Source organism: Meriones unguiculatus, chromosome 19 (genome assembly GCF_030254825.1).
Source record: "Meriones unguiculatus strain TT.TT164.6M chromosome 19, Bangor_MerUng_6.1, whole genome shotgun sequence".
Taxonomy (NCBI): Eukaryota; Metazoa; Chordata; class Mammalia; order Rodentia; family Muridae; genus Meriones; species Meriones unguiculatus.
This window is the reverse complement of record NC_083366.1, coordinates 33557642-33580427: the sequence shown is the minus strand read 5'-3', so window position 1 is coordinate 33580427 and position 22786 is coordinate 33557642. Positions and strand designations below refer to the sequence as shown.

At 39.3% G+C, this 22786-nt stretch overlaps 1 long non-coding RNA gene across 1 annotated transcript in view; it reads left to right on the top strand.

Annotated features, from left to right (window-relative positions):
• LOC132649265 (uncharacterized) overlaps positions 1-22786 on the top strand; it is a 114259-nt gene that overhangs the window by 65600 nt on the left and 25873 nt on the right. Inside the window, exons 2-3 of the long non-coding RNA XR_009587705.1 lie at positions 6883-7051; positions 10013-10074. This is a non-coding gene — a long non-coding RNA (uncharacterized LOC132649265). The remainder of the gene's footprint in view (positions 1-6882; positions 7052-10012; positions 10075-22786) is intronic.

The window sequence follows — 22786 nt, the reverse complement described above, 5'->3', positions numbered from 1 at the left end:
CTAAACACTGCATGATGCACAGACAGAAGGACATAGCAGGGCATGGAGTTGGAGCCAGATTTTGCAGAGAAAAAAAGAAAAGGAAAAGAAAGAAGCCAGTTCTGGAGACATTCTTAGACAGTCGGAGTGGACTAACGGCAAAAAGCAGGTGGCTGAATCTTTGACTTTGCCATCGGCATCTATTTTAAAGTTAATATTCCCGAACTTTAGCAGAGGCACCAACATGAGACAGTTAGGCCTGCACCTAAATAACAGGTTCCTTCATTTATTTTTTGGTCAGAGGCAGGAAGCATGGAAAGGAAATATTTTTTTTGTTTGTTTTTGGTTTTTTTTTTTTGGAAATGCATTTTGAGAGGCAGTTGTGCAAATTTCCGTGGCCTTCAGGGTGAACAGCAACACTTGAGGAGCAACAGCCTCTATGTCCATGCTCACATCACTCAAGCGTGGAGTCCCTGGAATCAGCAGAGCAGGTGGCTTGTAGTGAGAACCCACACAGCTTCGCTATGTGACAGCAAAGGGAATTACCTAGGCAATTCACAAGGCACCTAAATCTGGGTCCATTTAAATGTTTTCATTAAACTGTCTTCCTGGTGGCTGCAAGTGCTAAAATTTTTATGGAAAGAAGCCCCTGTCCTGATCATCTCTCACCCCAGCTTATTCGGTGGTTTTCTCTCCTACACAGTAGCATGTTGGGGAGGAATGGGGTATTGATAGTGTTCAGTGTTCCATCTGGTGGAGTCATTCCCAGACCAAAATAAGCTGCCCTGAGGCAGGGGAGCAGAGGATGCTGCTGAGCTGGGTTCGCCTGTTCTGTACAATAGGATCTTGGCTGTGATAATCAGCGGAAGTCTACCAATTTGGATATTAGCATATGATAACATTTAAAAATAGATCCTTGATTCTGCGATGAGAATTGTGGCCATTTCTCAATTTATTCAGTGTCTACACAGATCCATAAGACAGCATGTAAAATAAATGCATGTAACTTAAAACCTTTAAAGATGAAAGAGTAAAATGAAGAAGAAATTAACGTCTTTCAGTAATATGAATGCAATAATTTCACAAGTATTGCTTTTTAAAGTTAGGGCTAGAGCTAGAATTATGGTTTGGGTTTAGGGTTAGGGTTAGGGTTATGTCTAAGGTTAGGTTAGGGTTAAGGTTAGCAGTAGAGTTAGGTTTGGAGTTAGATTTAGAGTTAGGGTTAGGGTTAAGCCTAGGGTTAGAGTTAGGAACAGGGTTAGGGAAAGGTCTAAGTTTAGGGTTAGTGTTAGGATTAGCATTAGGCTTAGGTTTAGAGTTAGGGTTAGGGTTAAGCCTAGGGTTAGAGTTAGGAACAGGGTTAGGGAAAGGTCTAAGTTTAGGGTTAGTGTTAGGATTAGCATTAGGCTTAGGCTTAGGTTTAGAGTTAGGGTTAGGGTCAGGGATAGGGCTGGGAAAAGGCCTAAGGTTAGGGTTAGCATTAGGGTTAGGTTTAGAGTTAGAATTAGGGTTAGGCCTAGGGTTAGAGTTGGGGATAGGATTAGGAAAAGGTCTAGGGCTATGGTTAGGATAGGGCTAGGGCTAGGGCTAGAGTTTACTTGGGTCTTTTTTTTTTCTTAACTTGTAAGTGAAATTAAGCAAGTAAAGCACTGATTTACAAATTAACAAGTACTCATAATTTTACAAATTAACAAATACTCATAAATCAGTGAGTACACTCTTGAGCTCAGTTCCACTTCTGAGAGGAAAGGATGTGGGAGTGATGGTAAAGTTTCCTTAGAGGACAAGGATAAGCAACTTCCATATGCCTCACATGCATCTGAAGCAAGAATTTACAAATACGATTTTTTTTAATCAGCTTTCTTGATTTCCTTGTTTTTTATTGCTGAGTAATATTCCATTGTGTAGATATACCACAATTTGTGCATCCATTCCTCCACTGAGGGGCATCTGGGCTGTTACCAGTTTCTGGCTATTACAAATAGGGCTGCTACAAACATGGTTTAGCAAATGTCCTTATTGTGTACTTGAGCCTCTTTTGGATATATGCCTAGGAGTGGTATAGCTGCAACTTGAGGAAGCGCTATTCCTAGTTGTCTGAGAAAGCGCCAGATTGCTTTTCAAAGAGGCTGTACAAGTTTACATTCCCACCAGCAGTGGAGGAGGGTTCCCCTTTCTCCACAACCTCTCCAGCATGTGTTGTTTCTTGAGTTTTTGATCTTATCCATTCTGATGGGTGTAAGGTGACATCTTAGGGTTGTTTTGATTTGCATTTCCCTGATGGCTAATGAGGTTGTGCATTTCTTTAAGAGTTTCTCTGCCATTCGATATTCCTCTATTGAGAAATCTCTGTTTAGCTCTGTACTCCATTTTTTAATTGGAGTACTTGCAGGTAAATGGTGAGATCTGGAAAATATCATCCTGAGTGAGCTATCCCAGAAGCAGAAAGATGCACATGGTATATACTCACTCATATAGACATATAATATAGGATGAACCTACTAAAAACTGTACACCTAAAGAAACTAATCAAGAGGGAGGACTCTTGCTAAAAGGCTCAACTCCTATCCAGAAAGGCAAAGAGGATGGACATCAGAAGAAGGAGAAAAGAGGGAACAAGTCAGGAGCCTGACACAGAGGACCCCTGAAAGGCTCTGCCCTGCAGACTATCAATGCAGATGGTGAGACTTATGGGCAACCTTTGGAGAGAGTGCAGGGAATCTTAGGAAAGAAGTGGGAAACAGTAAGATCTGGAGAGGACAGGAACTCCACAAGGTGAGCAACAGAACCAAAAAATCTGAGCACAGGGGTCTTTCCTGAGACTGATACTCCAACCAAGGACTATGCATGGAGATAACCTAAGACCCCTGCACAGATGTAGCCCATGGCAGTTCAGTATCCAAGTGGGTTCCATTGTAATAGGAATAGGGACTGTCTCTGACATGAACTGATTGGCCTGCTCTTTAATTACCTCCCCCTGAGGGGGAAGCAGCAATACCAGGCCACAGAAGAAGACAGTGCAGCCACTCCTGATGAGACCTAATTGACTACGATCAGAAGGAAGGAAAAGAAGACCTCCCCTATCCGTAAACTTGGGGAGGGGCATGCATGCAGAAAGTAGAGGAAGGGGGGGATTGGGACGGGAGGAGGGAGAGAACCACAGGGAGGATATAAAGTGAATAAAATGTAATTAAGAATTTTTTAAAAATCAGCTTTCTATCTTCCTCTTCTTCCATAAGGATTCCTGCACTATGTCCAAAGTTTATCTATGAGTCTCAGTATTTCCTTTGATACCCTGGTGGGTAGAGTCTTTCAGAGGTCCTCTATGGGAGGCTCCTGTCCTGTTCTTTGTCTTCTCTTACTTCCAATGTCTATCTTGTTTGACCTTCTGAATGAAGATTAAACATCTTCCCTAGGGTCCTCCTTGTTTAGTTTCTTTAGAACTATAGATTTTAGTATGTGTATTCTATATTATATGGCTAATATCCACTTATAAGTGAGTACACATCATATATGTCTTTCTGCTTCTGGGTTACCTCAGTCAGGTTGATCTTTTATAGTTCTTACCATTTGCCTGCAAATTTCAGGAACTCCACAAGGAGAACAACAAAGCCAAATTAGCTGGGCCCAGATGTCTTTCAGAGACCATTACTCCAACCAAAGACCACGCATGGAGAGGACCTAGACCCCCTGTTCTAAAGAAGCCTATAGTCTGCTCAGTCTCCACGTTGGTACCCTAGTAAGGGGTACAGGGGTTGTCTCTGACGTGAACTGGCTCTTTTATCACCTCCCCCAGAGGGGTGCAGCCTTGCAGGCCACAGAGGAAAATGATGCAGCCATTCTTGATGAGACCTGATAAGCTAGGGTCAGATAGAAGGAGAGGAGGTCCTCCCCTATCAGGGGACTAGGGAAAGAGCATAAGGGGAGAAGAGGGAGGGTGAATGGGACTGGGAAAAGATGAGGGAGGGGGCTGCAGCAAGTATACCAAGTGAATAAATTGCAATAAATAAATATATATAAATAAAATTAAATTTTAAAACTCTGCATCCAAATCCTTTTTCTGGAGCTGGTTCCACCTTATAATTGACATTACATTTGATTCATTTTTCCATAAATAAGATTTTTTAGGCCTATGTTTCCATAAAATATTTAATATTGCAGAAATATTTTGGCAGCAATATATATTTTTAAGTGTGCTTTTTCCTTGGAACTCTTTCAGAGCAGTCAAGAAGCCTGCCACAGTAGCCGTGAGGCCTAATGAATACGCTGTCACTTCAATCATCCTCTAGTTTCTTTGCATGTGTTGAAAGGGAGATTTGAGAGGATTTCTTACCTGGTTCTTATCTTGTGTATCCTCCATTACCCATAACTAATGGGGTGATTGAAAGCTTCAGAGGCTGATGACGATGCCATCTTTTTCATAAAAAAGACTCTCACTGACCTTTTGTAAGTAGATTTTTTGACCTCTTGCTATATTTTAAGTATTAACTTTTCTTTTTTTCTTCTTTTTTTGCTGAAATCATATTAAAATGGTTTGACCACCAAAAGATAGGAAGTGATAGTGCCAGGCAGAACCCTTAAGTGACTTAAATTCTGCACTCATGAAGGGGTGAACATATTCATGGGATTATTGAATTAATGACTCTCTCCAATGCGGGCCCCACTATGAAAGTCAAATTGAGCTAAGACATTTGAGCACTCTCTACTAAACAGCTGCCTCTGGACTCCGCCAATAAGAAAGCACATCACCACGTGCAGCCTTTTGACCTTGGAAGAAATAAACCTCTTTTCTTTGAGATTTATGCTATTGTGTTGTTAGCATTATAAAATAGACCAAGACATTTCTGCTACTCTGTCCATTTTACCTTTAACTCTGCTGTGCCATAGATTCTACCTCTACTTTGAGAGATCTGAGACTAATTCCCTCTCTCTAGGCTTGTAGTTTACATCATATCATGGAGAAAGGGTACAGTGAGCCACACAGATACAGTAGTTACTGTTTGGGGTCATAACTGCAGATAGATCATCTATTAAACTGAAATATGTATGGCAACCAGATAGTTTTCATGTAATAATAAACTGCATTTCTGTTTGTACTCCGCACTAAAGCGTAGTTCTGTATGCAACTGCTTAATTACTTCAGGTTCCCGTTTCTCTATTACATCATACTAACACCTCTTACAAGTTAAGACAAGGCACATGACAAAGACATGAAATCTTGCCTGCTCATGTGGCCAACCCAAGAACAGATCTCTTCCATGTAATATAACAAACTAGGCCGACCTCCGGCTTTCTTTGCCTGGTATGCCTGGCATGATCTCTTCAGTGACAAGTTGTCACCTCTTACCTGAAAAGCACACTTTCGTGAGTCTTATAATTGTGCCACAAGAAGTTTTCCCTCCATCTGAAACTTACGTTTCTGTCAAGTTTTATGACAAACACACAGAAGCCAAAGCAGGGTTGTCCTCTCAGGAGCATATGGCAAGGACCGTGTGTGCTCACACACATGGACACACAAATATCCCACTCCCCGTTCTCCTAGAAAAAAGAGAAAATGAATTGTTCAGGTTTTGAGGGAATTTAAAGTACGTAGAAGCTATTAACCACAAAACTTCAGGAAATGCCTCCTGGTGTCCTCTGTGATTGCTACGACATTTGTTTCAGTTGAGCTCACCCTTGGCCAGTTTTTAACTTATATATTATTGTTTTCAGTCTTTCAGTATTTCAGTGTGTGTATGTGTACACACACGCACACACATAGTGGAAGCCTATCCTAAATCCATTTCCTCCTCCCTCTAAAGACAAGTCCTCAGCCCTGTCAAAACGACTAGCCTTGTGTTTAGAGCTCTCTTTCTGCACTTTTGCATGGGAATAAGCCACCTTCAATGAATGGTAAGATACTACTCTAGCCCCATTGTCCTCTGACATTATTAAATCATCAGCTGGCAGGATCATTTTGTTCATGCTGCTTCATTCTCTGATATTCTACTCAACATAGAAATCACAGTGTGGGACTTTCTGAGACACCAAGTTTTATCTCAGCATACACACACACACACACACACACACACACACTCACACATCCCTAAAGTGGGTCATAATATTCTAGTAAAACTTTAGTTCCTTCCTATTTCTATATTGCAGTGAAAACAGAAGTTTTTGGCCTTTTCTTCCCAGGATTCAGTTAAAAATGTCTCACACTTATGTAGAAGCACAGCATTTGTCATTATTAGTACATCCAAGATTATTCATCATGATGTGTGCATATCACATCTCTCCCCTTAGGACTCAGAAGACTTTGCAGAAGATGGGGAGGAAATATTAATTGTAAGATCCAGAAATGAAGGATGACTTCAAGGGAATAGTATTCTCTGGACCCGACAGTGCAGCCATGCATATGCAACCACAGCGGTTGTGATGGCATGCACAAGATTTGCATAAGCTCAAGCCAGACACAATCCAAGCATGGAGATGGGCACAAAATTCCATCACAGGCTGAGGAGATATTGGCATTTTACAGTTGCTGGAAGAAGGAAGGCCAACCGCACTCCAGGGCAGACTCCACACCAGTAAGGAGCTGAGCAACACAAATTAGAGTTGAGTGAGGGAAACAGAAGAGGAAAACTCAAGAGTCCAATTCAGTAGGGAGGTAAAGGTGCATATGAGAGGGGTTGTAGGTGGTTAGTGTGATTAAGATAAATGATTTCAAATTCTCAAGGTAATAAGAAAAGTTACCCTAAAAGAAAGAATAAGCTAATTATAACTGTTTGATTGCCTTGGAAAAATATGCTTCAGAACAAGGAAGAAAGCACTACCCTATGTACTGTGTAGGAGTGACAGGAACTCTGTTAAGGAAGTACCAGGAGGTAATGGGGTGTGCATGGCTTTGCTTTCTGTCTTTAGAGTTGAAGTTTTCTACTGAAGATGGCAGACCTGGTATCCTCACTGATCTTCTTGCAGAACTGAAGAGGTTACTCAAGTGCGATATCCCAGGCTTATAAAGCATTGAACTCAAGTTGGCTTTAGATATCCTGTCCTGGAACCCCAAAAAGGACATGCTCAACCTGCTCAGGTTTGTTTGGAACCAATTTCCACCACTTTTTTAATTTAAAGGGAGCCAGTTCGTCAAGTACAGAATGAAGGTAGAGACTGATGCATATGGAGAAATCGCTTACTGTAACCACTTGATCAATTATCGCATTCTTGCTCATGTGCTAACGGATAAATTGGACCACAGAAGGAAGAGAGCATAAACATCTGAGAAACGAGAGTAGGCCCACCAGCTGGACTTCCTTCAATATCATCTGCAGAAGTATTTATAGGCTTAGAATTTGGTTTCATGACAGAAACTTTCCCTTGTACATTTTATCATACACAAGTAAAAGGGGATGAATCAACAATGCCCCTAAAAGAAACACACACACACACACACACATATTTGGTATGGTTTCATGAACAAATTAAACCCATTTATGCATTGCCTCGGGAGACAGACAATAAAACTTGACCACTTGAGAGTTTCTTCATTAACCACCACCCATGCACAAAAGCAAAACAAAACAACAATCAAAAAAAATACCTTCTTCAATAAGCTCGGAGAGGTACAGTAAACTACAAGCAAGGAGATTAATTTAAAGGTGAGGTTGATACTGTGTCCATTCATCAAAGCAATAAATGTAACACTGTCCCTAGGATCTGAGAGTCACCAACCATGGCTTCCTAACCAAACAGGCATATTTCCACCTGTGGAACAGGCCTTAAATGCAACCAGAAAATGATTGGTTTTCCCCATAATATTTATGCACTGTTATACCCAGGGGCGTAAATTGCCATACTGGTCATTACTGTAGGTCACATTTTTCCTACCTAGGTAAGACTGTTGGTGTGCGCCACCCCCACCCCTAGCAGCCTTCATAACCTTGCAGTAATATGAGAGCTATCCATCATGGAGGAAACCTCCTAATCAATGCCAACTTGATCTTTCCATGTAGTGTGGCTGACCAGTGTATATGGTGTCTTCAACAATAGTGTCTTACCACCAAAGCCTGGTGGGCAGCCAATCATCAGCAGTGTTTGGGAGGGGCCCCTGAGACACCTCTGACCAACAACTTTAGAGGAGGAATCCACACCACACATAAAGTTCTTTTGCTGGCAACCTATGGATGGCTTCTAAGGTATTGATGAGTCTTGCAGTCTCAAAGAAAGTAGTTTATTGGGGTATTAATATGTTGGATGTTATCATGTCTGAAGGTAGCCTCTTCAAAAAGTCTACAGCATTTGGATCTTCACAGCATTTTCCTTGCCCTGTAATTTTATTTGTGTGCCAGGGCCCTGTGCAAAGTGATGGAGCTGGATTGTATGGATGACTGAATATTGACGCTAATACTATCCTATTCTGAAGGAAAAAAAAAGATCCCATCAAAGTGAAACACCCTATCATTCCCACTGACATCAGTTCTCGAGTGTCCCTGAATTCTAACACATGCCAGTGTGTTGACATTACAGAAACAGGTGTTTCTCTATAGTGGGTTTTGATGTGCCATAACTCTATACCCCCCAAAATTCCATGGCCACAAGAAGTAGAACAGTTTTTTCTGTAAAACTCAATGTGCCCTAAGTGGGGATCCGAAGCCTAAGTTCCCTTGACTATGTACGTGACTCACTGTGTAGCCCCAGATCAGCTGATCACTTGTGTATTCTTTATGGGCTAAGCTGCTGAAAAGAAAGGCAGGAGACAGATAGAAAAATTCTGGTAAAACTCTCTGAAATATCCACTCAAAAATGTGGTCAAAAGATAATTACATACCAGTAGATTTTCCCAAGGAAATTATGCAAGTAGGGAAAAATTGAACAGTCAAGAAATACCGTATGCTACCAATGAGTCCGTAGCATATTCTCAGTGGGAAGTATAATATTACCCTTCTTCTCGCTTTAATGGGGTAAAGGAACTGTTAATGTTCCACAGTCAAAATAAACTGTAAGTCTTTTTTCAAAAAAATATTGGAGCATAAGAAGGTCTTCAGTAAAGACTGTACTCTCTGAACTTATGAATAATATCACACAAACCTTCCAGCATAATGTTATAATTCTTATAGTGAACAGTATCTTTAAAGGAACTAAGATGTTTCACTGTTATCAAAATATTGAAGTAGCATACCCATTTGCACTGTTTAATATCAGGAGGATGATGAAGGGGCTAGAGCTTGTTTAGCATGTACAAACTCCAAGCCTGGTTCCCAGCGTAGCATAAATCAGGCATAGCAGTATATTCCTTTAATCTCAAGACTCAGGAAGTAGAAGCAGGGGGATCAAAAGTTCAGTGATCCTTGCCTACATCATGAGTGGAAGGTCAACGGAAGCTACATGAAACCCTGTCTCAGGAAACATAAGTGGCCAATGGATACACAAAGCCCTTTGAACAGAAGACCGATCACTCTTCTCAAATCTTGTTAAGCAGTGGATGACTGCCATTCATATAAGCAACATTTCTTCTAGAGTGACTTGCTAGCTTGTCACTACCATAGTCCTGCACTCATTCAGTGTCGTCCTCGCTCCAGCACTTTGATGTTGTACATAGCAGCTCACCTTTTCACTGAGCCAGCATTTGTTATGTGTTTTCATCTTCTCTTTAAATTTTGTACTTTCTGCATGTGGGTGCTTACTTTGGTGAAAATCAAGATGACCCACCTTGCAAACAGCCTTTATCAGTCTGCTGGTCTTAGAGAACTGTGACGGGACAGGGAAGAATCTGGATCCTTGTCATCTGATTGTCTCTTCTTGGAGAGCTCAAGTAAATTTTGGAGAGCTGTTTTCCTTTGTGACCTCTTGTGTTATTAGGCCCTTTGGTTTGCGCTAATTTGATTAATATCCTGTGTTTATGGTTTTGTATTTATGATATGAGCTATTAATAAATTTGATATAAATCAATTATATAATTAGAATGGGTTTTGGAAACTACTTGCTATCTTCAGTATGCAGGTATTGTATTATATTCTCTGATAACACAACTTGGATATTTTCATTTATCATGCAGATTTTGATGACACTATCCTACTAAAGAAAGAAAACTCTTTTTACTGGAACCTTATCTATAAGGTAGGAATTCACATCTAATTCATATTCTCAAATTCTCTCTAATATGTAAACAAGCATGATAATTCTATTTTGTTTGGTATCCCAATATACATGCCATGGCTTCAAAACCCACACTGAATCTAAACCACCATCACCATACATAATACATGGCTAGGACCCTCATGTTTCTGGGGTTTGCTGTCCCTGAGAACTGGCCTCAGACATGAACCCTGACCTCTCTTTTGCAGTTAGTTACAAGCTGGTAACATATTTTTCTCTTGAGTCTTTGTGTCCCAACAAAATATCTCAACAAAAATGCAAGTCTAAAGGAGGGAAGGTACAATGTTGTAGCAGAAGTGCTGAGAGAAGGTCTCAGTCCCCAGGCCTCTTCAAGAATCCTGACCATCAGCCCTCATCCTGTCCCCAGCCCAACTTACAGTAAATGTGACTTTCTCGCCCTCTGTGCCCTGCAGTTCCCTCAAAAATCAGCTGCCCTCAGGATTGAGGCCTTTCTGACCTGAAGCTCTGAGTTCCAGGCCCCAGTTCCTTCTCCTTCTTCAATATTTTTTTGAGTCTGGGTTTAACTTTTCCAACCTTGACAAAGGGAATATTCTTTCTTGCCCATAACTCAGAAGAAAGGTAATAGCTGAACCCCGCCATTTTGTGAGTTCTTCTTGGTAAACCGAGTCCTAGGAAATTGTGTGTCTACTAACTAAGATTCTTCTTGCTCCACTCCCCAGGTCTCAGTGCTGCCATTCTAGACAATGGCTCCAAATACAGTTATTTACACAAAGCGGTCACAATTGGCAATAACTTGTGGAGCAGCACCCTTAAAAATGGACAGGCCTAGAAATTCTCGAACATTCGTTCTCTTTGCCAGATGACCATGACTCTCAGACAAGAGTTTGGCTTAGTTATTCCCGAAAATTGATGTTACAAGTTGAACACTTAACTTCTCAGTCTAAAACATCTGTGTTTGGGTTAATGCTGACTTCACATTTCCCTCTAGAACAGTGAATGGATGTTTGATTTACATTTTTGTAAATAAATGGTAAACTCAAGTGGTTTTCCCAGACTAAAAGCAACTATTTGCCTCTGAGGTAAATCTGTGTCTCTACCCTTGGAGACTAGAAACTCCGTGTAGCTTTAAATGTTCCCCTCTTTTCCCAGCTACTAAAGATCAAGTTTCTAACAATATCTTGGGGTCAGTGGCAGCCAGGGTAACCAATGGCATGTCTGTGGAATTATGAGAATTGGGCTATTTTAGGAACTTACTAACTGTAGTTGTACACACCCATGGCAATGTAGACCCAGGCAAGCAAAACCACCTGGGACGGTCCTAGGCATATCAAGCCACTAAATGAGGAACGCAATGCTTGGGCCCAAGCAGCATGTACTTCAGAGGTCCTGCAAAAGACTCTGACCGCTGATGAGCATAGGGTTTGTCAGGCAGAATTACCAGGAATTCCCTTGGATTCACCCCAGACCTCACAAACTCTGTAACAAAAGATGCTTCTTATTTCGATGTGAAAGTGAATGGAAATTAAAAAAAAAAAGTCATATAGACTGAACAAACCCCAAAGCCAATGGAAGCAAGGCCAAGAATGCAAGAAGGAAGGAGATATGATTAATATCTCTGCCGTGGGAGAGCAGAGTGAGAGACTGTCTATCTATGTTTCAGTTGGCAGCCCCCATTGCTCAAAGCAGAATTTTAGCAGGCCAGTTCCCTTGCACTTGCCTGGAGAAGACCATACAACTGCTTCTGCTAAGGCTTGCACGACCAGCCCAGGAGAGAGCACTAAACAGACCACAAGTGTGACGTCTGATGAGCTCATTGCAGTGTCAATGTGGGAACTGTAGAGGTGCCCAGACTCTGGAAATATTAAAGAGATGATTATAACTTATTTCAAAATTAAACTAGATTCAAGTGAGTGCCTGTAAAAGACACCTAACACAGGTTTCATAACGCACAGGGTTATATAGTTTATGGCACCATGTACTCTTAGACCTTACTAGCTAATAATGAAGAGCAGAGATAGATATTGTCAACTTCCACGCACAGCACACACCACAATTCCACCAAAGCTGTGGAGCAGGTCCCACAGGAAAACCTTGGAGAGAGGTGGAATTTGACCTGGAAAGGTCCAAGGTAAGTAGCTCTTAGAACCACATGGCCTTAAAATAAGCCTCTGTGCTATGTAAGTGTCCAGAGGCTCACCTCCAGTGTCAGCCCACCCTCCTGACCAGACACAAAGAGGTGAGCAGTTTATTACATCTCTGGAACCTTCCTCTAGATCTAGAAATCTATCTCCAGCTCAAGGGGGAGTGTGGAAGGGCCAGCCAAGGGTGAAAGCTCCCTCTTGGTGATTACTACATCATACTGTGCTTCTCTGCTGCTAGAGAAAGAAAAGTATTCTTTCATGCTATATTTAACACAAACCTCATCTCCTCAGAATGGCTTTACCATGTGGAAGGGTTACCTTGTAATGAAACTTCTCCAAGCAATGTTATCTGCAGCTGTCTAAAAAATTAAGATCCTTTCACATCGGCGGACAGTAAATCAAGTGAAGTACTTCAAAGTAAACAAACCACAGGCTTGACATCAAATCTGGCTCATCACTTAGTTCTGTAAATAAAGTTTTATTGAGACGTATAGACAGCCATTTACATAGACGTGTCATAATTTGTGGCTGCAACATTCTCTATGTCTCACAAAGTTTAAAATATTTACAGCCATGCTGCTAATTACTCCTCATTTCAAAGTCAGCCACTGAGCAAAATGATCCTTGAACCCTTACTGATAGAACTCTCATCTCTGCTCTGAATTGTTGCAGTTATAGTCCAGGGTTGGAGAATTTTATAGCTTTAAACAAATAAAATCTAGAGAGTAAAGCAATAGGTAGGCACCAACAGTCAACTCATGAAAGAAAAAAAAAATGACTGATATCTCAAAGAAAGAGATTTTAAAGAAAAGGCCACTTTCAGGGTTAGAGATAAAATTAAGGGAACAAACAAGACAACAGAGAATTTTATTATCCCTGGGGCTCGAACGTCAAGAAAGAAAAAAGTGCTGCTGAGCAGGGGAGAAAGCTTCGAGACTTGCAGGAGTGATAAACACCCCCAAATCCTCCTCTACCATCCCCTATCCTCACCCTGCCACCACTGCTAGAAGATCAAACTAGAAACCAGAGAACGAGGGTACCCAATCATGCACACAGTCCAGATCATCAGGCAGAGAAAAGATAGAACCCATAGGGACGGTGACAGATTCTGAAAACATTAGTGAAGTGTCATACTGGTGCTGTGTATCGAAGCCGCATCCTCAGTCCTACTAACATTTTGGAATACATAAGTGCCCACAAAATAACTTATACATGACTCCCAGATGTTGAGACAGTGGACAGAGGCACTCTGACTACAGATTGATGATGAAGCTCAGCAGGGACCACCACAAAAACATTGCCTTTGTTACGCAACAAGATTGTCAATGAAAATAGAATCAATTAAATAGTGGCTAGGCATTCTGTAAAGTAATTGAATTTTAAAAGCTCTTTATTTTTCTATACCTCCCCAATATCTAGCTGAGCTAGCAAATATAAAGTCCAACCTTTTAGAAGAGAATAGATTCTTTTGCCTACCTCAGAATTTTTAAAAACAAAACGTCTGTCACAGACAGAAACACAATGGCAAAACCTAGGCAAAGGCTGCAATGATCAACACTAAAGAAAAAAAAATTAGTATTTCTTAGGGCCTCAAAAACTAAAGTCCTGATCAGCCCAAGGAAGTTATCTTCTTAATTCCCATGCTACATTCATGTTCACAGTTTCTTACAAAAAAAAATCTAAAATTTGACAAACTACAATATTTTTATGAGTCTCCATAGTGACATTTCTATAAATGTAATATATATTCTATATATGCCAGAGAAATTTCCATGAGAAAATTATTATATTAATCAACAGTGAGTCATTTATAATTATACTTTGGGATCTTTTGTTTTTAAAAAGATCTACTTTTATTTGTATCATGGCCCAAGTTTATTTTTGCTTAAATTTCACATCAAATTCAGAATAGGAAATTCCACTGGAAAGTTGTTTTTTAAACAAAGAATTTTGTTTCCAAAAAGAGAAAATGAGAGAACAAATGGGCACAATAATGCCAATAATTACATACTGCATGATTTTTATAACCAACCAGTTTATTACAGCTGCTCCTGTGGGTGGGACAATATATGTGAACACATTTCCAAACCAGTTGGTGATTTATTGAATATTAGTAATCTTTATTACAGGTTGAGTTTTAGGATTTATGACTGATCTATTTGCCATGGAAATCAAAAAGGTACACATAGAGCAGAATTCTACCTACTACCTGATTCACCTGACAGCCACTTGCACAGAACGGTAGGCCTTCAACAGTGAAAAGCTGGTGGGGAAAAAAAGTGCAAGAAACAAAGAAAAGAAGGTGCATGGTCCCTGAAAACAGAGTTTAGTACCTACTGACCACCAATAAAATAAAATAAACTATCAGTTTATACAAAAGACCAAGCTCAGGCAAAATTAACTCAGAAGCCCCTCACCTGACTAAGCCTAAAAACATTTTGATCAAATAGCCAAATCACCTGAGACATTAAATGAGACTGAAATCCAGCAAGGATGGTGTCACCATTCTCCTCTTTCCTTTAAAGACCATCACTATTTTCTTTTCCCTTTTAATGACACTACCAGAGAATTAGATGGAGAGATGAGTTATATAATATTTTTAAAGGTTAAATAGTCACTCCAGTTGTTAAATCAAAGATATTGTTATTGTCACAATGCATAGTGAATAATATTCAGTGACTCATAGAATGATTCTATCACCAGCCCCAGAATTCAAGAAAAAGTTTGTAAAAAAAATTGTAAACATATTTGATGTTGTATTAAACAATAGAAATAGAAGGGTGTCTTCAACAGCTAAAATATCAAGAAATAACAAGTGGCCTGTTCTCTAGACCCCAGCTATCTCATGGGAGGTCCCATGAGGCATGACAGGTCAATTTTCATCATGTCATGACTTTTGTTCAACTCAAAAAGAAATGCTGTGTTTCTGATAAACCAGGGTGTTGGTGACACATGCCTTTAATCCAGCACTCTGGAGGCAGAGGTGGCAGGTTGCTGTGCATTTGAGGCCAACCTGGTCTACAAAGTGAATCCAGGACAGCCAAGGCTACTCACAGAAACCCTGTCTTGAAAAACAAAAACAAAACAAAACAAGAAACAAGCAAACAAAACAAGGCCTTAGCTATCATCATCTTGCCTACTGAGCTCTATGCAAGACCAGGAAATGGACACCAGAGAAAGTACCCAAGACCTTCCTCTCTCTATCTCTGTCTCTGTCTCTGTCTCTGTCTCTATCTTTATCTTTCTCTCTCTCTCTGTCTCTCTCTCTTGCTTGTTAGCATAGAACCATGGTAAATGTTACTGAAATTACTAAGAACCCATGGGGAATGGCTTTCAAAATGGTCTTTGGGTGGATGACACCTAAATGAACATCAGTACAAAGTCCCAATTTATTTCTAATATCAGAGATCAGACCTCTACTCTTGCCTGATGTGTCTAAAACAGAAAGGGGGAACTGTAGAGAGCTGCAGAATGCTGCGCCTTAAAGATGGAGCTGGTTTCCGCCTTCCACCTTCCCGATGGTGAGTGCTCTCTGTCACGAACAATTCCACATTTGGCTAAGGCCGAAGATCTGGCTTGCTTCCATGTATGTGGAACTATCTGCACTGCCCACATGGCACGCTGGGGTTGGCTACCCAGAGGCTATTTAAGCTGTGGGCTGGCTTTCCCCAGGGTCAGATGATTGTTCAAGGTTCCTGAATAAACTGCATTGAAAAAAAAAAAAAAAGGAAAATGAAGCAAGAAAGGTTATACTAGGTGGTGTGGAAGGTAGTGTAGAAGAGTGTGAAGAGGAATAAATTAACACAAAAGACATTTTAAAAAAACATATTGAAACCTACTGCTATAAAAGCCTCCAGATATATGGAAAGAGTAGGAGAGTGAAAACGGAGTTACCCTTTTACAGGACAGCAATGCCCCCTACTAACAACCAAGGCTAACATCTACATCAACCCAGGAGCAGATTACTTCTTTTTAGAGATATTGGCTAATGAGGATCCATTAACCTTGAATATAGTAGGCAATTGTCATAGGTATCTCAATGGCTACCATTCAGATATTGTATAAAATAAAATAAAATAAAATAAAATAAAATAAACTGTCAGTTTATACTTGATGGGAAGACACTATTCTTGAAGGCACCATATGCTTAAATCACAAAATATGATAAATTCAAGCCTGTACAAACCCGAAAGCTTCATCACTACTGGCTAACATTCTTTCTGCTGGAAGATGCTAGGCATGCTACCAGAGGAGAAGAATAATTGTCTAATACATCCAGCTGTGCAACTGTAACAATGACTCTCTAGGAAAGAATCTCCACGTGTGTGATAGTGGCAAAAATCTCATGATAGTAACCAACTACTTTCTGCTTGGATTGAAGAACCATGTTACAACATTGAAGTTCATACCTAAAATGATTATGGGAGGTGAGCATATGGCTAAATGGGTAATAGGATCTAGAGAAGAATCTGCTACTATTTATGCTGATAAATGGACGTAGTATTAAATCAATTCCTAATTACTTATTGTTATGCCTATAGATTAATGTTTCTTCCTGCCCCCTTCTGAGAAGCATCTGGTTTCAGTAGACCGTGGTTAAAGCAGTATTCCACTGTTGATCAAGGTACAATGAATAAGAAATTGTAAAATTTTGAACCTCAAGGGAATATATATACCAAACTGTCTCTTCCAAGGCTCAGGTATCATCAACAAAGTGGGGTTGGAAAAATGCGAGAGTCGTAGGCAATGGATGACTACATCTTCTGAACACAGCGGTTGTGAGAGCATGCACAAAACCTGCAAAAACTCAAGCCAAACCAATTCGCCATATTGGGTAGAAGTAGAACACACAACCCGATCCATGAAGTAACTGAGAGTTGTTAGCTACTGGGAAAGGAAGGATTGGTTTTCTCCCTAAGGGTATAGATAGGCCCTGGTAAGTCAGAGGTCCCAGCAGAGTATCACACACCCATGAATGTTTCGAATAGCACTGATCGTACTTGAAGGTTTGAGAAGAAAGGACATAAATGCGCGTGCGTGTGTGTGTGTGTGTGTGCGTGTGTGGACATAAATGTGTCTGTGTGAGAGAGAGCACAATTTTTTTACAGAGGACGTATACTTGAAAGTTATAGGGGTTGGGATGGGTTATTGAAGGAACTGGAAAGAGGAAAGAGAGGTGTGTGAAGGATGTAAATACAGGTACCCACATATTAAATCGCAAACCGTATAAAATTTTAAAAGGACATGCTGCTACTATGAAATGTTCAATAGACACTGATTGTGCCAAGTAAAGCGTGTATGTGTATCAGAACTGCTCGCAGAAGTCCACATCCTAGGTTTATGAAACTGTACAAGTCAAGCCACAGCGTCTGTACTAATTGCCTTTTTCATCACCTTGGGTCAGAGCCCCTGCCCTCCGTGTTCTTAACCTGTACTTGGCATCTGCCTGAAGTGAAGAGGGCGTCCTGTCAAATATTTTCATTGGCTTTATGTATTTCTCTGCGCAACATGGCAACATCATTATTTTTCAGTTTCCTCTTGGGACATCTTCTCTCCATTTATTTATATTAACATTTTATATATCCTCAAACATACTTAGCTGATATGATTTTTTAAAAACATGCATGAAGGTCATAAAATTATTCAATGAGCAGAAATTTTCTCCTTCTCAGGTAATTGAACTTGTCACCATTTTCTCCGTAGCTTTGATTTGTAATTGCTTAAAGAGGAAGCTACATGAAAATCTAAAATATATTAATTTAAATAATGTTCTAAGTATTTTAAGGCATTCCTTTTGGCATTGAATGTTTGCATTCACCTAGGGTTGATTTAGGTCTACCATAAAAAGTTTTTCAAGTAATTTAATAATAATAAAATATTATTCAAGTATTTTAATAATAATTTTGAAAGTAATTCAAAATGAGAATGAAGACTACTTTGTATACAAATTAGATGTTAGTCTTGTGCAGATTCTAAAAGTCTCCTCAGAACAATTGGGGGACCAAGTGCATTCTACAGGAATAAACCATCTAGTAACTCTTCCAAACTTTGAATCCCACTGTCTTCAGAGAACCTTAGAATCTGTATACTGATACCTACCTGGGAGTCTTGTTTTATGTTGAGAACTTTGATCCACTTGGACTTTAATTTTGTGCAGGGTGATAAATATGGATCTATTTGCATTTTTCTACATGTAGACATCCAGTTAGACCAGCACCTTTTGTTGAAGATGCTGTCTTTTTTCCATTGTGTGGTTTTGGCTCCTTTATCAAAAATCAAGTGTCCATAGGTGTGTGGGTTTATTTCTGGGTCTTCGACTCCATTCCTTTGACCTTCCAGTCTGTTTCTATGCTAGTATCATCTAGTTTTTATTACTATTGCTCTATAGTACAGTTTGAGATCAGGGATGGAGATACCTCCAGGTCTTTTACTGTACATAATTATTTTAACGATTCTGATTTTTTGTTTGTTTTTCCATACGAAGTTGAGGATTTTCTTTCAAGTTCTGTAAAGAATTGTTTTAGTATTTTGATGGGGATTGCATTGCCTTTGGTAAGATGGCCATTTTTACTGTTTATCCGACTGATCCATGAGCATGGGAGAGCTTTCCATCTTCTGATATTCTCTTCAATTTCTTTCTTCAGGAACTAGAAATTTGTTCAATATATATATATATATATATATATATATATATACACACACACATATATATATATATATATATATATATATATAGTGAAGGGTGTTGTTTCCCTAATTTCTTTCTCAGCCCATTTATCTTTTGTATACGGGGAGGGAGGTTACTGATTTTCTTTAATTAATTTTGTATGGAGCCACTTTGCTAAAGGTGTTTATCAGAGATAGCAGTTCCCTGGTAGAATTTTGGGGGTCATTTATATACAGTATCATATCATATGTGAATAGTGATACACTGACTTCTTCCTTTCCAATTTGCATCTCCTTTATTTGTCTTATTGCTCTAGATAGGACTTCAAACACTATATTTAAGAGATACAGAGAAAGTGGGCTGCCTTGGATGTCCTTGATTTCAGTGGGATTGATATAAATTTCCCTCTATTTAGTTTGATCTTGGTTATAGGCTTACTGTGTTTAGGCATGTGCCTTATATCCCTGATCTCTCCAAGACTTTTAACATGAACAGGTGTTGGATTTTGTTAAATGCCTTTTCAGCATCCAAGGAGATGATCATTTGTTTTTTGTTTTTTTGTTTTTGTTTTTGTTTTTTAGCAGTTTGTTTATATGGTGGGTTACTTTGATGGATTTCCATATATTAAACCACCCCTGAATTCCTGGGATAAAGCCTAGTTGTTCTTGGAGAATGATATGTGATGTGTTCTTGGATTTGGTTTGCAAGTATTTTGTTGAGTATTTTTACATCAATATTCATAAGGGAAATTGTGCTGAAATTTCCTTTCTTTGTTAGGTCTTTGTGTGGTTTAGGTATTAAGGTGATGGTGACCTCATAGAATGAGTTTGGTTATACCTTCCATTTTTATTTTGTGGAATAGTTTGAAGAGCATTAGTATTAGCTCATCTTTGATGGTCTGGTAGAATTCTGCACTGAAACCATCTTGCCCTGAACTTTTTTTGGTTGGGAGACTTTTCATGACTGCTTCTATTTTCTTTGGAGGATATAGGACTGTTTAATTTATTTACCTGGTCTTGATTCAACTTTTGTAAGTGGAATCTTTCAAAACTGTCCATTTCATTTAGACTTTCAAATTTTGTGGCATATATGCTTTTGAAGTAAGACCTAATGATTTTTTTGGATTTCCTCAGTGACTGTTGTCACATCTCCCCTTTCATTTCTGTTTTGTTGATTTGGATCGTGTCTCTGTGCCTTTTAGTTAGCCTGACTAAGGCTCTATCTATCTTGTTGATATTCTCAAAGAACCAGCTCTTGGTTTCATTGATTCTTTGGATTGTTCTCTTTTTTTCAATTTTTTTTTTAATTTCAAGCCAACTACTCCTATTAGGTATGTGTGCTTCTTTTTCCCCCCTAGGGCTTTCATGTGTTCCATTAAGTTGCTTGCATGAGATGACTTCAATCGCTTTATGAAGGTACTTAGTACTATGAACTTTCCTCTTAGCACTGCTTCCGTTGTGTCCCGTAAATTTGTGTATGTTGTACCTTTCTTTTCATTGAATTTTAGAAAGTCCTTAATTTCTTTCTTTATTTCTTCTCTGACCCAGTTGTGTTTGAATAGAGAGTTGTTCAGTCACCATGTGTGTGTATGCTTTTTGTTATTTCTGTTGTTGTTGAAGTCTAGCTTTAGTCCATGGTGGTCTGAGGAGATACAAGGTATTATTTTAATCTTCTTGTATCTGTTGAGGCTTGCTCTGTGACCTTATATATGGCCAGTTTTGGAGAAGGTTCTGTGAGGTACTGAAAAGAAGGTATATTCTTTTGTATTTGGGTGAAAAGTTCTGTAGATGTCTGTTAGGTCCATTTGATTCATGACATCTCTTAATGTTATTATTTCTCAGTTTAGCCTCTGTTTCGTTGACCTGTCCTTTGGTGAGAATGGAAGTTGAAGTCTCCCACTGTTAATGTTTCTGTGTGGTTTAAGCTTTATTAATGTTTCCTTTACAAATGTGTGTACTCTTGTATTTGAGGCAGATGTGTTCAGAATTGAGATGTTGTCTTGGTGGAGTTTTCCTTTAATGAGGATCATCTCTTTTGATTAATTTTGGTCAAAAGTCCATTTTATTAAATATTAGAATGGCTACTCCAGCTTGCCTCTTGGGTCTCTTTTCTTGGAAAACTTTCTTCCAGCCCTTTATTCTCAGGTAATGTCTATCTTTGTGTGTGAGATGTGTTTCTTGTATGCAGCAGAATGTTGGGTCCTGTTTATGTATCCATTCTGTTAGTCTGTGTCTTTGTTGAAGAGTTGAGTGTACTGATGTTGAAAGAGATTAATAACTAGTGACTGTTAGTTCCTCTGCTTTTATGTTGGTTGTGGTAGTGTGTTTGTATGCTTGCCTACGTTTGGTTTTGCTGTAGTGAAGTTATTTATATCCTGTGGGGTATTTTGGGTGTAGTTAAACCCTTTGGGTGGGAATTTTCCTTCTGATATCTTCTGTAGAGCTGGGTTTGTTCTTGGATATTGTTTAAATTTGTTTCTGTTCTAGAATATTTTGTTTTCTCCATCTACTGTGATTGGAAGTTTTACTGGGTGTAGTAATCTGGATTTGCATCTGTGGTCTCTTAGGGTTTGTAAGATACCTGCCCAGGCCATTCTGGATTTTATGATCTCTACTGAAAAGTCAGGTGTGATTCTAAGAGATTTGCCATTATATGTTACTTTGCCTTTTTCCCTTGCAGCTTTTAATATTTTTTCTTTGTTCTATATATTTAGTGTTTTGATTATTATGTGGCAGGAGGATTTTCTTTTCTGGTCTAATCTATTTGGTGTTCCGTAGGCCTCTTGTATGTTTATAGGCATCTCTTTCTTTAGATTGGAAGAATTTTCCTCTATGATTTTGTTGAAAATATTTTCTGGTCCTTGAAGCCAGAAATATTCTTTCATCCATTCCTATTATTCTTAGGTTTCGTCTTTCATGGTGTCCTTGATTTCTTGTTTTTTGTCAGGAATTTTTTAGATTTAACATTTTCTTTAATGGATGCATCAGTTTCATCCATTGTATCTTTTACAACTGAAATTCTCTCCTCCATCTCTTGTATTCTGTTGGTGGTGCTTAGCTCTGTGGTTCCTGTTTTCTTCTTTAATTTCTCTCTCTCTCCAGGATTTCCTCAGTTTGTGCTTTTTGTTGTTGTTGTTGTTGTTATAAACAAAAGTGAAAATCCAAACCATTCTGTTTTATCAATAGAGACTAGAAGCCAGATGCTGGGGTTAAAATCTGCTAGCTCAAAGAATCAGAGAAAGCACCCAGCTGATCTTCTCAGCTCACGTCCAGATGGAAAAAATTCAAAAGGCTTGCTAGCTCAACTGACAGCCAGAGCTTGAGCAAAAAGCCCTTTCTTCTCCGTGCTTTCTTAAATACCCCTCAACTCAAAGACCCTCCTACTGTTCAATCCCTGTCAGCTGGTTTCTTGCTCTGCCTCTTGACCTAGAGATAATTTTATTAAATCCTATACACAGAAAGCTCTTGATTAAACATGTGTGCTAAGGCTGAATGAACTACATTCTAATCACCTGTTTATAATCAAAAGTTCTTGGATTAAAGGTGTGTGATAGGCCTCAACCACACCAAACAAGAAACAAGGTTTTACAGTTCACAGTTTTGGGGTTCACAATGGGATCAAATATCCTGCAACATTTTTTATTGTTTTCATTTTCATCTTCAGAGCTTGAACTGTTTTATTGTTTTCCTTTACCTGTTTGTGTGTTCCTGTATTTCTTTTAGTGATGTATTCATTTTCTCTCTACAGGCCTCTTTAAAGGCCTCAGTCTGTTTAGGTATGTGCCTTGTATCCCTGATCTCCCCAAGATTTTAAACATGAATGGGTGTTGGACTTTGTTAAATGCTTTTTTGGCATCTAAGGAGATGATCATGTGGTTTTTCTCCTTCAGTTTGTTCATGTGGTG